Source organism: Amblyomma mixtum, chromosome 6 (assembly GCF_055824585.1).
Source record: "Amblyomma mixtum isolate Tamu chromosome 6, ASM5582458v1, whole genome shotgun sequence".
Taxonomy (NCBI): Eukaryota; Metazoa; Arthropoda; class Arachnida; order Ixodida; family Ixodidae; genus Amblyomma; species Amblyomma mixtum.
This window is the reverse complement of record NC_143017.1, coordinates 38,257,903-38,274,075: the sequence shown is the minus strand read 5'-3', so window position 1 is coordinate 38,274,075 and position 16,173 is coordinate 38,257,903. Positions and strand designations below refer to the sequence as shown.

The following is a 16,173-nucleotide window of genomic DNA, read 5'->3' as shown; positions in this document are numbered from 1 at the left end:
ACGACGCTCCACGACCCCGACCCGGCCAGCGACCATCCGAAACCGAGGAGTTTTTGCGTCGGGAAGGATGCTCATCGCCGAGCCGCCTATCACGTTCCCCGTCGCCATCTTCACCGCGCTTTGTGTCTCCTAGCCGAGGTTACGCGATGCGTGGACGCGATGCGTGGACTACTCCGTCATGAGTGGGCCGCTCGCTGTCCGACTCACACTGTAAGAAATGTGTGTGAAATGACAGGCGTTTTTACGGAAATTTTCTGTTGTCGCACAGAGAATATCTGTTTTGCGCCCGTAACAGAAACACGTTCACGCAAAAGTAATTTTCTGTTTTTGGAGCCGCAACACGCCCATTTCACCGAAAGTTGGTGACGTAAGCACCGCCGTTACACAAAAAAGTGATCCGAAAAACCTTTGCTACTTTTCATTAATCATGTTACATATTTTAAGCGTCAAAAAGTTTCTACGCGCAATATTAGCGCGCAGAATGAGAAGCAGTACTATTTGCTGCGATCCTGCATTCATCGATTGACGGCATCATGGAGGACGGCATGGACGTGAGCCGGGAGCTAGGATAATACCGGCGTGCTGTGTGCGTGATTTTCACCGATCAGACCGTTCGCACACAAGGTGAGTGGTGCGCATTTTTACCGGCATGAATGATACGCGTTTTGTCGTCTTTTGGGAGTATTGTTGCGGGCTTGTGCTCCTGTTGAACAGGGCAGTGAAGATAAATCGCCGGCGGACATTGAGCGTGCCCACCACAGCCGCTTCACCGCCGATGCGTCACTGCTGCTTTACTGTCTCTCACAAAAGGTGCACAGCGCGCGGAAGAGAGAGGAACACAAGCGAGAAACACGGAAGAGTGCGATAGTTTGCGGGAAAATGCACAAATTTTGCTTTGTCTGGAGATATGCACTCCTAAAAGAACCGAGTGAGTAAGCGCGGGAAATTTTAGGCCAGGGAAGTACGCGATTGGTTAGCGGAGGAGGACGTCAAAGAGCGCGGGATTTTCAAATTCGTTTCTCGTCTAAGAAAGGATCATAAGTGTACTTTGTGTCTTTTTATTTTTACTGACGTTTATTCATGCCGGTACAAGTAATGCAGTAATTGTGTTCATTTTGTAAGATTTAACTGATCTTATCTTTGGGCCGAAATAGCGTTGCACTGGTCAACGCAGGCTGGAAAGTTTCTACACAGGCGTTTCAAATGCCGTACTTGCGCTGTCACAGGGAAGTTTTTCAATGGCACTGATGTCATTGGAGCCGACATTCGAGATTTTTGAGCGCCTTCGACACGCGAGCTCAGTCCGTATCCTCCAATGTCAATCGCATCGCTTCGGCCAACCCGTGGAATAGGTCAAGGGAGGAGTAACTTTATGAAAGATGGCCAAATTATGCATATTAAAATACAAATTAAAAAGGGGGCGGAGGTGGAATCCTAGGCTGGAGGCGCGAGCCACCGCCCGATACGAAGGGTTAAGCCACTACCATCCATACATCCGCCCGCCCACAACCGTGCCGCGCGTGTCTGCTTGGACTCTGTGGCTGTTGAATACGATATCTGCTGCTTGCGTTTTTCTGGTGCTTCTATAGTAAATAGTTCGTGTACTCGCTAAATGGGCGCTTTGAGATAACAGTACACCATTCAGCATTCACTACGCGAGCTCGAACTTTGCGCAGCACTGCGCCGATCACGACGACTGCGCACCTTAGTACCTCGTACTATGCTACTTAAAACATAGTCATTTACAAACAGTTTGCTCGGTTGCTTGAGATAAAACGCAAGCTGCGCTCTACTTATGTTAAATAATTCCCCTGTGACCTAGTAGTGTGACATTTGAGGGGGCTGGCAGGTGCAAGGTTATTCACTACCGGTCGGCCGGATTAACTCCAGTGCTAGGACAGTCTCTTGACACCACTCGATGGAGGGCCTCTTTTGCTCTTGAGAGGCATTTACACTGTGTTCTTGGGCTGCATTTGACTAAAACGGTGCAATGTTTTTGTATTGTAGATAATCCAGCACTTGTAAATGCCTATGCTGATTTTTAGGGCCTTTATATGTGGTTGACGCTTATTTGTATACACTCCAAAGCATTTCACCACGCATTGCTGGGAAAAATAAGAGCCTGAGCAAGCGCAGAAATGACTTATTTATGCTTATACTCTGCTGCATGCTTATTTGTAACTGGTTTAAAGTTGCAGCTTTCACATGGTGCTACTTTAGTAGACAATTCTTATACACATTTAACTCCCTCTTATGCCAGGGATCTGCCAGTGATGACGACATCAGGGACATGCCATGTTCTCCTTTCATCATTGCAAAAGGTATAACTCTGTGGTACCGCACTCGGGCAAGCATTCCTGATTTAAAACTTGTTTGTGCAGGAGGCAGTTTCCTTACTGCGAGGTGCTTCACCATACGCATCGACACCCTGCCAGTGATGCACGCAGCCAACCCATGCCAGGCTTTCAAGCTCATGTTTTTGGTGCACTTTGCTTTCAATGTTGTGTACCCCAAGGAAACAAGCCTCTGCCTGGAGTTCACACAGCAGTAAGTACCTATCTGGCTTGTTAACTGAGTTGTGATAACCTTTCTTGTTTTGGTTTTGCCACTTCTCAAATACGCAGTGATAATAAAAGTTATAGGTACATACCACTTTATCATAAGACCTTTTTATGAAAATGCTAACAAAGTGCAAAAGCAATTTTTAAAAAAAGTAAGAAAATGTTTGCTGAACCCAGGCAACGAATCAGCTATGGAATGAAATTTTGCTGCTGCTGCTGCTTGGTTAATGCAGCTGGTAAAATAGCGCTCTGAAAAAATCTGTGGAAAGGAAAGACAGATAAAACTATTTTTTGTGGAGTTGATCTTCAACCACTTCTTCACAGATTATGGCTATACTACCTGCATTGCATGGTGCCCAGTCACTAATATGAAAGGGTTGGAAGGGGTACATGGTACTATATTGCTTCTGAGATTATGTAGCAGTATATGGCTATTTTGGTGGAAGTCATACACGTTGCTTGCTCATAGGGGTCATAGATACTTGTCCAGAGGAGCACAACACCTGGGGGAGAGGGTTTACTGAAGAGTGCATATGTGCATGCAATGCCAGTAACCCTTTTGTGGCCATGTAACCATCCATTGTTTATGGATAGATTTGAATGTGTCGCCATGCAGATTTGATGGATTTGACGTCGTAGATGGTACGTGACAGAAATTGTCAGCATTCTTTCGCTATTAGTAAATACGAGGACTTGTGTTCATGTAACTGTGCTATGAACTTTGTGATGTGTGATCGCATTTACACTACGGCTGCTGGAGCTTCTTTGATCTTGAGCTCTGGCAGCTGATGTGGTTCTGGCGTTATTTGGAGGGTATGCTATATTTTGTATTTTGTTTTTGTATTTTGTGGTGCTTAATCGGTGTTCGGATAGGATAATTGATGAGGATTTAAATATTTGTCCAATGTCTGGTGCTTTTCATTACTGTATTATGTGGAAACACATTTGTCTTGTAATCTAAGCCAATTTTTAATACTCTGCACTTTAAAATTTGAAATATGAACACACTTAGTGGAGACAACTTATGCTCAGAAGAATAAAGGTTATGTTAACCATTTGTGTTAGAGAAATGGAACAGAAAAAGCAAAGATAGCTTCATAAGTCGCATTGAAGCTGGACTTTCTTCAAGAAGAAATCAGCTGCCTCAAATAAGAGCAAATCTATTTTGATTGCAGCTTTTGAACTTTCAGTATATAGTTTTTTGCTTTGAATAGATCATGTATACTGTACATTACCATTGGCCACTGTGTTTTCCCGTCTGTTCAGTATTCAGAGGATTTTGACTTAAATAGTCGGGGAAACCATGTAAAAGTCAGGGAACTGAAAGTAGCTTGCTTGACACCCTGGTTTAGTGGTGGGTCATGCATGGTGTTTCTACTTACCATGTCAGTCAACATGACTGGAATCATGGTGTAAGTGTACAAGCCTTTGCAACCACAGTGCTTCATTTTTTCAGCCAATGTTTTGAGCACACTAAGTCAATGAGGCTTCCTTGTTCACGTTAGCGGTCTTTTTGTTAGTTCTGTCAAAAAATAATCTTCTTTAGCTCCAACACTTTTTGGAATTGCATTCATCTTGCTAAGTCTTTTGTTTATATAACTCACAATGGGGTTATTAAATAGAGCAGTGAAATTTTTGTGTGGTGTGCTCTCACTACTGACTGCGAGAGGAGGCTGTGGCTAAAGGTACGCCGGATGGACCCGGTGCATTTCCTCCCCTTAGTACGTTGGGTAGACCCGGAGCATTTTTTTTTCCAAATACATCGGACAAATCTAACAGTGTTTTTCAAAGTCCGGCTATTTGATTCTTGCCTGGCAGTCTGCTCGATTTATTCTCATAGTTCTCCTTTGAATTCTATGAGGATTAGTCATACCTTGGGCTCAAGAATGTTTACTCACTGCCCGGAATGGGCCAATTGGTGTTTGGCGTACATAATCTGAGAGCTCCATGCAATGAACTGCTTGATCGCATGACAAACACCATGTTCTCCGGTTGCACCGTTCACCACATGTCGTTTGATTAGGGTCTGTGAACTGCAAAATTATTCCTGGCTATTTCCATGCAGCATGGTGCACATGTGTGCTTTTCTGTTGTGCGGTGAAGTCCGCTATGTGAACTTGGAAGGTTTGTTTACTTGCGACGATCCGCTGTCCCTCAGTCGAAGCTGAGTGCGTGTGCAGGATCAGTGCCCCAAATACACGTGTGGTGTGTGGCATTGGCTGAGAAGGGCCCATTGGCTCATGCTAAGCTCGAACCACTCAATATGTGCAAATTTCCGCCTGAAAGACCAAGCAGCGAGCTAGGCACTTTCCTTGTATTCCCCTCAGAAATGTCAGTGTTGGCCCAGAAGTGATCTGTACATGCTTCCTGCTTTGTGGTTGCTCCTCCACAATGTTCTTGTGTACTGTGGTGGAGTATCTCTTCGAGTCACCTAGGTCAACACTGTAAATAAATTCCCCATACTATTGCTTTTGCATGGCTATGAGGCATAATATAAATATTTTAAAGATGAATATTATATCAGGCCACCGCGGTGGTTCAATGGTTATGGTGCTCGGCTGCTGACCCAAAAGACGCAGGTTCGATCCCGGCCGCGGCGGCTGGAATTTCTTTGGAGGAGAAATTCTAGAGGCCCGTGTACTGTGCGATGTCAGTGCACGTTAAAGAACCCCTGGTGGTCGAAATTTCCGGAGCCCTCCACTACGGCGTCTCTCATAGCCTTAGTCGCTTTGGGACGTTAAACCCCATAAACCAACCCAACCAACCAATATTATATCTGTGGATAAAAAAGAGCTAGCATTATGTTTCTTATGTAATACGGATAGGTGCATCTAGGAATATGCGTGCTGTGCAGAGCATAGGCGCTCGATCTAGCAAGCATTCTGCTGCGCTTCAGTGCTGGTGATAACTTGCTTAAATTATGAGCAGAGCTGACTGATTACAAGACCAGTGCGAAAGCACCAAGCTGCTGGTGCACGCCGCGTAGCTTGCTGCTTATATATGTGAACTGGTGCGAGCGATGGTAGTGCTATATATATATGCACGTGCAACCGGGTGTGAAGACATATATCGGGGATTTTTTGGAAGAGCTGGGCTTGTTTTACTTCATCTGAATGACAGCCGGCGATATAAGAATGGGAAAACTTCCATTTGAAACTCCTCACAAGTCACAATATGTGGCATGCAACTTGCAAATGCTTCGCAGAGATGAGTGTTGCACGCAGCAGTAGTGCACTGGCTGGCAGCATCCACTATCATGTTGGATGAGATTTAGCCATGGGCGGCAGCTACATCCTCCATACGCTCAGTGAGAATGAACAGTCTTTGAGGTGTATCTTTAGACACTGCAGCGAAAGAAAAGCGGAAATTAGAAAAGCGGAGAGTTTAGCTAGGCTTGTGTTGGATACATTGTGCTGCGGGAAGGACGAAAGAATAAAAAGATGGAAAAACATCTTTTTACACTATATGATATATGCAGATGCCTCCAGAGAGGCGGAAAAGAGGGAAGTGTGCTTGGTATGCGTCCAATGTCTCATAAACAATGGCCAAGGGCAGATCTCTGAATGACATGCAACTTTTAATTTCCAGCAGTTTGTAGCTTTCATGCCAGTGTCCTTGCATAGAGTGAAGGACCCCATATTTAACTAAGTAATCAGTGATGACAGTTACCAAACAACGCTTTGCCAGTAGCTTCCCAGTCTGTGTGCAGAGGCGTATACGGTAGCAGAACAGTCCCTCAAAATACAGTGATTCACAAGTACCACCTTAAGATGTGTCCCAGCCTCCGTACTTTCTTAATTTTCTCCTTTCAGTAAGTGTAACCCCTGCAACATTGCAGCATTGCCAGGTAATTTTGGCAGTATCACGTTGCCTCAGGGACGACCTTACCACACCTTGTGTGAGCCCTTGCTGAGGCCCATACTTGCAAAGCCTCTCATTATTTCCTTTTGTTTATATTACCTTTTTACATTGCAATTTTTTTTCGGTATTTTTCAGAGGGAAGCCTAATTGTAAAACAAAATTGTGCTTTACAGTACATTACCGCAAGCTGTGCCCTTAGATGGCTGTAGCCTGAAGGGATACTGCAAACCAATAGCGACACCCGGAAGTCGTCACCGCATTGCCACCGAAGGTCACGGACCACCGACTTTGCAAGCAGATAGTACGGTTTAAAATATAGAAAAGCAAAGAGGCTTGCCATAGAAAGATGAGTTTAGTTACATGAACTGAAAATGCTGACACCTTCAGCTCCTCTTCTAAAAGTGCAGGCATAAGCAAAGCATAGATATTATATGTCTGATTAAAATTTCTTTAATAAATCAACCAGTCCAAGGGACATATATAGAATGGGCATCAAAGTGACACAAGTAGTATAGTTATTCAAAGAGAAGTGGCAGCAACAAGATCCAGTAATGAAAGGACCGATAAAGAGCTTATTTGGTAAGAAACAGTCGCATAGAGTGAGCTCCCGACTTATCCAAGAGAGCCAGTTGTTGCTGTTGCAGTGCCCCAGAAGCACTTGCACTTGCGTTACGGGAAAAAAAAAACAATACTTATTAGATGGCGCAGCATGATGCACTTTTCACCAAGGTATCTTTGCCACCATAGTACACATTCCTTTTCCAGTACTCATGGAATTGCTAGCCAGAAGGGAGGCATCAGAGGCAAAAAAGCACTCACTTCAGTCATTTCATTTTCTGTGAAATGCTTGATCACATTCTTCACCATCACGTGAAATATTTTATTCTAATTTCTTTTGCAGCAGTAGTGATCTACCACATCTGGCACACACCTAAGTGCTCTTTTATGACTTTGTCGTATTAACCAAGAAGCTCAGGTAATCGCAGAAAGTTTTCAGTGAAAAGCTAGAGCAACACTTTCTGTTGGGCAAAGAGCTGCACAGAAGGCGGCAACGTGGATGCTGAACTGCCAACTTTTATATCAGAAGAAACGGGGACAGCTATTTGTACACCTTCCTAGCCGTCAGATACACGACGAAAAAAGCTAGGCAAGGTCCACTTGATATGAAAGCTTGTATCACGGAACACCAAAATAAGACAAAAACATTCGACAAGGATATTTTTTTTAGGCGGAAAAGACAGGGAATGGGCCAGCAAGAATTTGCGCAGCTGTATCTATGAAGCAGCAAAAATCCAAAGGTTGCGAAGAATGGCCAACAAGAAACATGCCAAAAACCACGATGAAAACAAGTGAAAAAATAAGACGTGCTCTTGAAGGTTACAAGTGATAGAAGAGATAAAGAGCTCAGAGGGCAGCAAGTAACAGGCCAAAAAGCTAAAAAGTTAAAAGTGATAAAATTTGACAATGAAGGAAAAGACGAAGTGTAAAACCAGGAGCAAGTGGTGAAGGCAAAAAATTAAAAAAAAATACTTCTGAAGGCCCAGGGTACACATGATGAGACAAGTGTTGTGTAGCTGAAACCAGGCATTGGATGGCAGGTAGGCTAGTTCTTTTTCTGATAATGAGTAATGCTGCCATCTTGGCATTCACTGTCGGAGCTGTAAAATTTTGGAAACAGGACGTTTATCCAAATTTCATAGAATGGAATTCATAGCGAAGAACAAGAACTCACTGGCTTGTGAAATCATAAAAGCAGGCAAGGTACTGGCAATGAAGGACCAGTGCATAAGGAAACCTTCAGTTTCATTATTTGAAAAAGTACCAGCCTATTTGCCATGCAATACCAGTTTTTATATATGCAACACTTGTCTCACCATGTGCATCCTCGGCCTTCAGTCGTATTTTTTATTTTTTGCCTTCACCACTTCTGGTTTTACATTTGTTCTTTGACCTCATTGTCACTTTTGCGACTTTAATCTTTTTAGCCTTTTGCCCTGTTATTCATTGGCCTGTGACGTTTTTATCACTTTTATTGGTTTTAGCTTTCAAGACCATGTCTTGTGCACTTGTTTCCACCCTGGTTTCTTCCATGTTCCTTGTTGGCCATTCTTCACTAACTTTGCTTTTCTGCTGTGTCCTAGAAACAGCTGTGCAGATGCTTACTGGCTTATTCCCTGTTTTTTCAGACTAAAAAAACCACTTGTCACATTGTTTCGGGGTATCTCCTGATATGGTTTCACCTTTTTTGCCATGTGTGCTGACAGGAAACTGTACAAAAGTTGATCATTCAGTGCTTCAGTCCATGTGGTCCTCCTTCTGTGTAGTCTGTTGTCATTTTTTTTTGCCCTGGTTCCTCACAGATTGCAAAAAGCCAGTCTGAACAGCCATGAAATACCATATATGCTTTTTATCTTGATGAGGTGCCCTAAGACATTCTTGAAGAGTTTCTTCGCTTGTGCCATGATGAGTTCATGCTCCTTGTTAGTGCATTTGCTATGCTTCATTTTTAGACTTGCCTCTGTGCAAGCTTGATATGGTGCGAAGTGATTTGTCAAATATTTGAGGCTTCTAAGAATCTGTGCCATGCGCCTCCAGTCATTTTATCCAGTTGCCGCTGGTGATTACATGGGATCCCTGTCAAAGAGCTTGCAGCAGAAACAGAATACTCTGTCTTAATAAGTTAAATATCCAGCGTCCACTGAAGACTGTTCTTTTTGAGGTGTCTTTGAGAAACCGTGTTTAGGATATATGGTAATGCTCACCTAGGGGAAATTGATTAAAAGGAAAGGATTCCCACTGGAAAATATTAAATAACAGCCATGTTGAACCTCATTTCTTAGATGAAAAATGTCCAAGGAATAACATGGTTCTAATGTACCCCACCCCCCTCCTTCAATTCCCCCCCCCCCCCCTTCCAGTTGCAACCATGAATCTGCCCCTGCTATAACCACTAAAATGTCTTGAATGGTTGTAATATTTGGTCACGGACGGGACCGGCTGGATTTACTTCGGTGTTATCGTAGTCAACATGTGTTATGTTGGTGTACATATCCGTGAAGCAGCAGAGAAGTGGTATCCAGATTTTTAAGTAGTGTGTTAGTTTCCTAGAACCATGAGCACACTCCACCTGTCCCACTTTTCATGCAATCTCTCTTCTCTGGGTCGCTGTGTTTCACGATACTGGCCTTCCCAGGGCATTTCCGCTTCTTTTGAAACCATTATTTACCTCATGAAGCTGATGTTTTAGCGTTGCCTGCTCCGCTTTTAATAGTCACTACAAAAAAGCCAGCATAACAAAATTTTGATAGCGTTAAATTGGGTGACAGGAAAATTGAAACCTTTTTCCAGTTGGATATGTAGAAAATGGTACAAGCGTTATATTTATCATCACGGATTCCTTCTGTTCCTAATAACAGTGCCTTGGCTGCAGATTGGTGTGAAGAAGGCCTGGCGTACCACTTTTCTGCATACACATGGGCAAAAGTTTAGTGGGGCGAAACAGCTATTGTCGACATGAGCTGAACTTATTCAGGTTAAACAGTAGGCTGTGCAAAGTTAGCCAGGCTAGATCAGGTTAGTTTTAACCTTACTACGATAATTCATCTTGTTCCTGTACTTTAAAAGGGCTTTTTCCATCGTCTCTGCTTTTTCTTGAAAACTGTCACAATGCACCAGCAATTTTAGCACTTCGGCATTCTTTTTCTTTCATAAATTGTCTTGCTTAGAACTGCGCATAAGGCAAGACAGCTTGTTAGGAGAGTTCATTTGCACAGTCCATAGCTACAATGCAAGAGGCAGGACAGGTGATTGGGTAGAAGCAAACGAATTTCAAAATAAAAACAAACCATGTAGACATAATGCCAGACACAGGAAATCAAATCTCTGTTTCTAAGTTGCCAGAACGCTGCACAAAATTTTTGTCTACATCTATGCACATAGCAACAATAGTAGCACTACAACCATTCTCTACAAAATCATTCAAAATTTCTGTGCCCATTTTCTCGCCATTCAGAATTAAAAACATTTTTTTGTCCAAGACAGGTATTTCTTATGAACGAGTAACTATGGGCTCACAGTCCAACATCCTGTGAGTCTCAAAGATGATGATTAGCAAAAAGCCCAGTCTACATTTAGGTCTGTAATTAACTCCTAAAATCAAGCAGTGCTGCTATGCAGCACTAGGTGCCTAAAAGAAGAACTAGCTATAATGAAATTCTCACAGAGCAGAGCATGCAAAAGGGAGAGAAATGGTGCACACATTATTTCCTACCACCATTAAATGCAATACAGCTTGACGCAGTCAGATGTGTTCTGATTTAGATAATGCACAGGGCGTGCTGAAGGCAGTATTAAGTTCAAAGATGGAAAGAATCTGCACAACTGAGACAGGACATGGGCTAAGCAGTGAACTGACAAAGCTCTCTAAGCACAACTCTCTTCCCCTACCCCTTTCCCTTCTGCCGCAGCAGAGCTTACAGGTGGAAAAAATGTCATTTAGATGGTCCTGCCCGCAACAAACGACACCTGAGACTATGCCGCGTCTGTAAGGTGCATGCACCCTTTGCAACCCTCTACATTAGCGAGTTATGCACTCATTTTGGCATGCTTCAGGCATACATATTGTCTCCCTAATTTTGAAGAGCTCTGGAAATGTCTCTTTTGAAGGTCAAGGGACAGAGGGAAGGCGGGTAGAGGATGGGAGGATGTAGCATAACACCCACAGGGCAACTCAGCATCCCCATTTTGGTGACGTCTTGTGCGATTGCACCGGTCACCCTCCCCTAAGGCTGGCATTGCTCCCACTTGTCGGAGACAGGTTCACTGCTAATGGGAAGTTTGGGTTTTTTCTCTTTTGTATTTTGATTTGCATTCATTTGAGCGTGAACTGTTAGGCAATGCTTCATATTGTGACTATAGCTGGATACAACTGAAGAATGCAGCAGCAAATGCCCCTATGGTGTTGAATGATTCTGACGACTTCATTGTTAATTCCTATGCACTTGCTAATCCATCACACCAGCTGGCAAAGGGAAAGGATAAACCACAAATTAGCCAAAATAACCACAACATCGTAATGGTTGGTTGGTGCCGTCGACTGGAAGACTTCCTTTTTGCGGTATTTGAGCCTACAGTCTTGAATTGTATACTATGCAAGATAACCAATGCATACAGCACTGCATATTGTTGTGGCACATACCTCGCTATGTGTGCCTCAATAAACTGGCTCCTCATTCAATCACGTGAGGATTGCTGATGAGAGATACAGCATTGTTATTGCTGCATTTGACATGAAGCTTTCTTGATGGGTGCGCTGTAAGCCGCACATATTTCTTCCAAAGTGCATCTGTAGGGGGGAATTTATATGTGGAAGGAGTGAGGAGCCCAGGATGCTGTACAGACAAGCTCAGCTGTGTTGACTAGCCTCGAGGACTGCTATGCGCGATAGTGAAAGTACCTTTTCCTTGCAGCCCAGTTCAAACTGAGCATAAGCCAGGATACTGAAAAAGGCTGTTAGTACTTGCATTGTTGAGGCCTGCATGTGAGCCGTACTAGCGGCGTATGGGCAAAATGCTACAGCACTGAATATGTGCGACTTCCAGTGCTCAACGAAAAGTTTTATTCGAAGCTATTGCTTAATTTTGTTTTGATTCTGCCTACAGACAATATTTTGTGTGCATTCTGCATGTGTCTTTAGCTGGGTTACTGCTGAGGTTGTGGTCAGAAAAGTTTTTTACTCAGGGCAGCAGGCACTTTGCACTATTCTTGGACAGTGGAAGCTGAGTGCAGATGTGAGAGGGTAACATCACATTCACGTAACAGCTTGCTCTGCAGCACTAGACCTCATTTTAGACTAGCGTATCACTAGTTGGGCATTAGTATTACAAACAAGCCTCTGCTCAGTTCTGTTAATTCCATCTTCACTAAAATGTGCATATCCCTCGTCATGCATCTGAATCTCTGTAAAGACAAAGCACGTCAATATGTGCTGCAAACTTACTTATTACCTGTCAAAAGATTTTTGCTTACGGCTGTGCTTTCGGGTGACACAGAATAGGCATGGTGATGATTCGGCCTGTGTATACATAGACATTGCTACTCTGGTGTCAGAGAGCGCTTTGAAGGAACATTGAATGGAAACTGAAGTTGGCCTTTGTCGAGAGGCTACTGTCTGATTGCAAGGAGACTGAAATGGTGCTTTTACAAGCAACATAAAATGAAGAAACAAAGGGCAGGTGTTGTCATCATTGCCTCATTTTCTAAGTAGACTGCAATATACTGTCACGTCAGATTTCTGGGTGCAGATAACAAGGCCCTAAGCAGCCCCGCAACTAACTTCAAAATGTGGTCATGAAGTCCTTTTCGGCGTATACATCAGAATTTGAATTTAGTGACCGGCAAATTTCTAAATGTAGTTTTCTCAGCAATAAATGCATTTTTTCGCTGCCACACTGACATCAACAAAATGGTTTGATTCGATTTATTGGTGGTTAACTTCCCAAAGCGGCTTACGCCATGAAGGACGCCGTAGTGAAGGGCTCCGGAAATTTCGACCACCTGGGGTTCTTTAACATGCACTGAATTTGCACAGCACACGGGCCTCTAGAATTTCGCATTCATCGAAATTCGGCTGCCGCGGCCGGTATCAAACCCACGTCTTTCGGGCCAGCAGCTGAGCACCATAACCACTGAGCCACCGCGGCGTGCAACAAATTGGGAAAGTGCAGACAGAATGAATTTTTCCCAATAACAACAGGTTTCATGGAGTTGTTTTTGCATCCCTTTAAAAACTAGTGTTGGAGTTCAGTGAGCAGCTTTCACGCAAGTAACAAAACACTATGGTTGTTAAAAACATTATTAAAGTGAACATTTAGGAAAGGTTTATTTTGGCTTGAAGTCTGGTTTTGTACTGAGTACTAAAGACTACTGGATATATTCACTAGTGCAAATGAAACTGAAATGTGGGCTACAAAGGAATTAAATTTTGGGGTAGGAGGAGGGGTGCAGTCTTCTTACAATGTTTATTATATCTTTGAAGACAGTATAGATATGCTCACTGTCCGAGGAGTAACAATGTTCTGTCCTTGTTTCAGGACCATTGCAGCTGTGAATCCTGTCCGGGGAACGAAGGCAGAGCACTCGAAGAAGAAGCAACACTACCCCTCTTCAAAAGTTCCTTCCCTCATCATGCAAGACTTTGACTTTCTGAAATCTGACAACTTTTTAAATCAATATTTTGTGTACGCTGTGATAAACCAAACAGCCTGTGGCATGACTAATCATGCAGTAGTCAAAAGAGTTGATGTACTATGTATAGAGAATCAATGTTATATAGTTACACTGATAAGTCAAACAGCTTGTGGCATGCTTTATGTCCTGTTGCTTCTATCTCACTTCATTTCGTACTAGTGTCAGACAAGACACAATTTGCTTAAGATGCCTTATTTATGCTTATACTTGCTGTTACACTTCAGTGGCTGGTTGTATGAATTGTAGCACTACTTTCTATCTTGTCTGCGTTACTTTTTTCATTTTAAAGTTATTGTAGTCTCAAGATAAGACGTACTAACTGGAGTGAAAAAATGTTTTGCAGTTAAACTGTGATAAGGCAAACAGCCCATGGCATCCGTTATGTCCTGTTGCTTTCATCTTGCTGCTTAATGCAGCACTAGTCATGAGCAAAGCATATTTTTCCAATACTCTCCTTTTGCGTATGCTTGCCATTAGTTTAGTGACTGGTTGTGTTCATTGTTCAGGTATTATTACTTCGTGTTGTATGCATTGTATTGTATTACTATTTTAGAGTGAATCATGCCATTCTGTATGACAGAAAGGCACAGGTTTCGTTTCTACTTTACTTGCCATTACTGCATATTTTGCATGCTTTTACTGTATGCCTGTAGTGCAGGCAGGGCAACGTAAGTTTCTTTTTTTCTTTGGCCACCCTCCTACTGTTTAACTTAATTAAGTGATGCTGAAAGATATTACTGTATAGTAAAATATCAGCCATGATTGCATTGTTTAACACTGCATATTTTCCAATATTCTTGAATACTCACTTGCCTTTGCTTGTGATTGTTTAAAAGCGGTGAAATATTTTATTCTATTGAAATGTGGCAGCAGTCCTAATGTTCTGTATCTGTTTTTATGTCAGTCATTAAAAGATGATGTGAAAGAAATAAAGTGTGTGAAATGACAGAATATGGAGCTTAACAGAAAATTTCTCTTAGTAATGAAAAAAAAGCTGTTAAATGACAGAAAATATGGTAAGAGAAAATGGAACATCACAGAATTTTTCTGTTAGCAGCAAATCGAAAAAAACCTGTGAAATGACAGAAAAAGTAAAAACAGAAAATTTCTGTCATCATCACGGACATTTTCTGTTAATCGCCAACAAGAAACCCTGTGAAATGACAGAAAAAGTGAAAACAGAAAACATACAATAACAGAAAATTTCTATCGTCTTAACAGAAATTCTCTATTAGTCGAAAACAGAAAAGATCTCTGAAATGACAGAAAAAGTAAAAAACCGAAAACATAGCATAACAGAAAATTTCTGGCAGGCCAGCTGCCAGAAAATTTGTTTTTTTCAATAAATATTTTTTACAGTGCAGGAAGGTAACAATAACTTGGGATGGCCCGCTCATCCGCACCGCAGGTGGCAACCTGATTACGCCGTCAGGACGCTGCACCGCGAGAGTTACAGTAAATGGGCGAACCTATGCGACAACCTTCGTGATCCTAGAGCAGTGCTCGCGAGAAGGATTTTTTTTTGATGGACTTCCTGAATGAACTTCAAGCGATCATCGGCCTTCGATCTAAGTCGATCAAGCTTTCCACGGACAAAGCCATAAATGTTGCGACGAGCGCGACTCATCACGTTGCCTTAAACGTCCTCGACGAAGAATTGAGCGTGCCGCCCCGATCGAGTGTCCTCGCCTGCATAGCTACTGGAGACATCTAAAATGCCGAAGGCGTCTTCGAGGAAAACACTCAGTTACTTTTGGATCGAGGATTTGGCTTCGAAAGGGGATTTGCCGAAATCCAGCATGGCCAAGCCCAGGTGTTGCTAACGAAGTTCACCGAAGAATACCGGCATCTAAACAAAGGTACGACGATCGCTTTCCTCGACGAGGTGGCAGACATCAGAGACGTATTTGCCCTACCCGACAAAACCCGTAGAACCATCTGACCAAGGCCATCAACCAACGTTTGATATCAACCGAGCATTACCACGGAGCAGACAAGAACAAATACGCAGTCTTCTTCAAAAGTACAGCGATTGCTTCTCTTCAGCATGAAGTCTTCAGGACTAACACTGAAACCAGAGAAGTGCCGCTTCGCCTACGAGGAGCTCCTGTTCCTTGCTCACGTAGAAAGCAAGGAGGGAGTTCGCCCAGACCCTCAGAAGACGGCTGCGATCGCAGAGTTTCCACAGCCTAATGACAAGAAAGCTGTACGCATATTCCTTGGATTGCGCGCTTATTACCGGCGACTCGAGAAGAACATCTCGCGCATCGCTGAGCCTTTGATCCAACTTACCAAGGCTGACGTGCCTTTTAAATGGGAAACGCCGCAGGCGGAAGCTTTCAAAGAGCTGAAACGCCGCTTACAGTCCCTCCTGTGCTCGGGCACTTTGATGAAAACGCCGGAACCGAAATCCATACCGACGCAAGCAGTGTGGGCTTAGAAGCGGTCCTCGTTCAGAAAAATGCAAGACAGGAAAAAGTTATCGCGTACGCTAGCCGTTCAC

At 43.1% G+C, this 16,173-nt stretch overlaps 1 long non-coding RNA gene across 1 annotated transcript; it reads left to right on the top strand.

Annotated features, from left to right (window-relative positions):
- Nucleotides 1-571: 571 nt before the first annotated feature.
- On the top strand, nucleotides 572-14,597 carry LOC149338797 (uncharacterized). Its single transcript, XR_016283763.1, has 4 exons — nucleotides 572-624; nucleotides 2,261-2,321; nucleotides 2,382-2,547; nucleotides 13,514-14,597. It is a non-coding gene; the product is annotated as an uncharacterized LOC149338797 (long non-coding RNA).
- The last annotated feature ends 1,576 nt before the right edge of the window (nucleotides 14,598-16,173 follow it).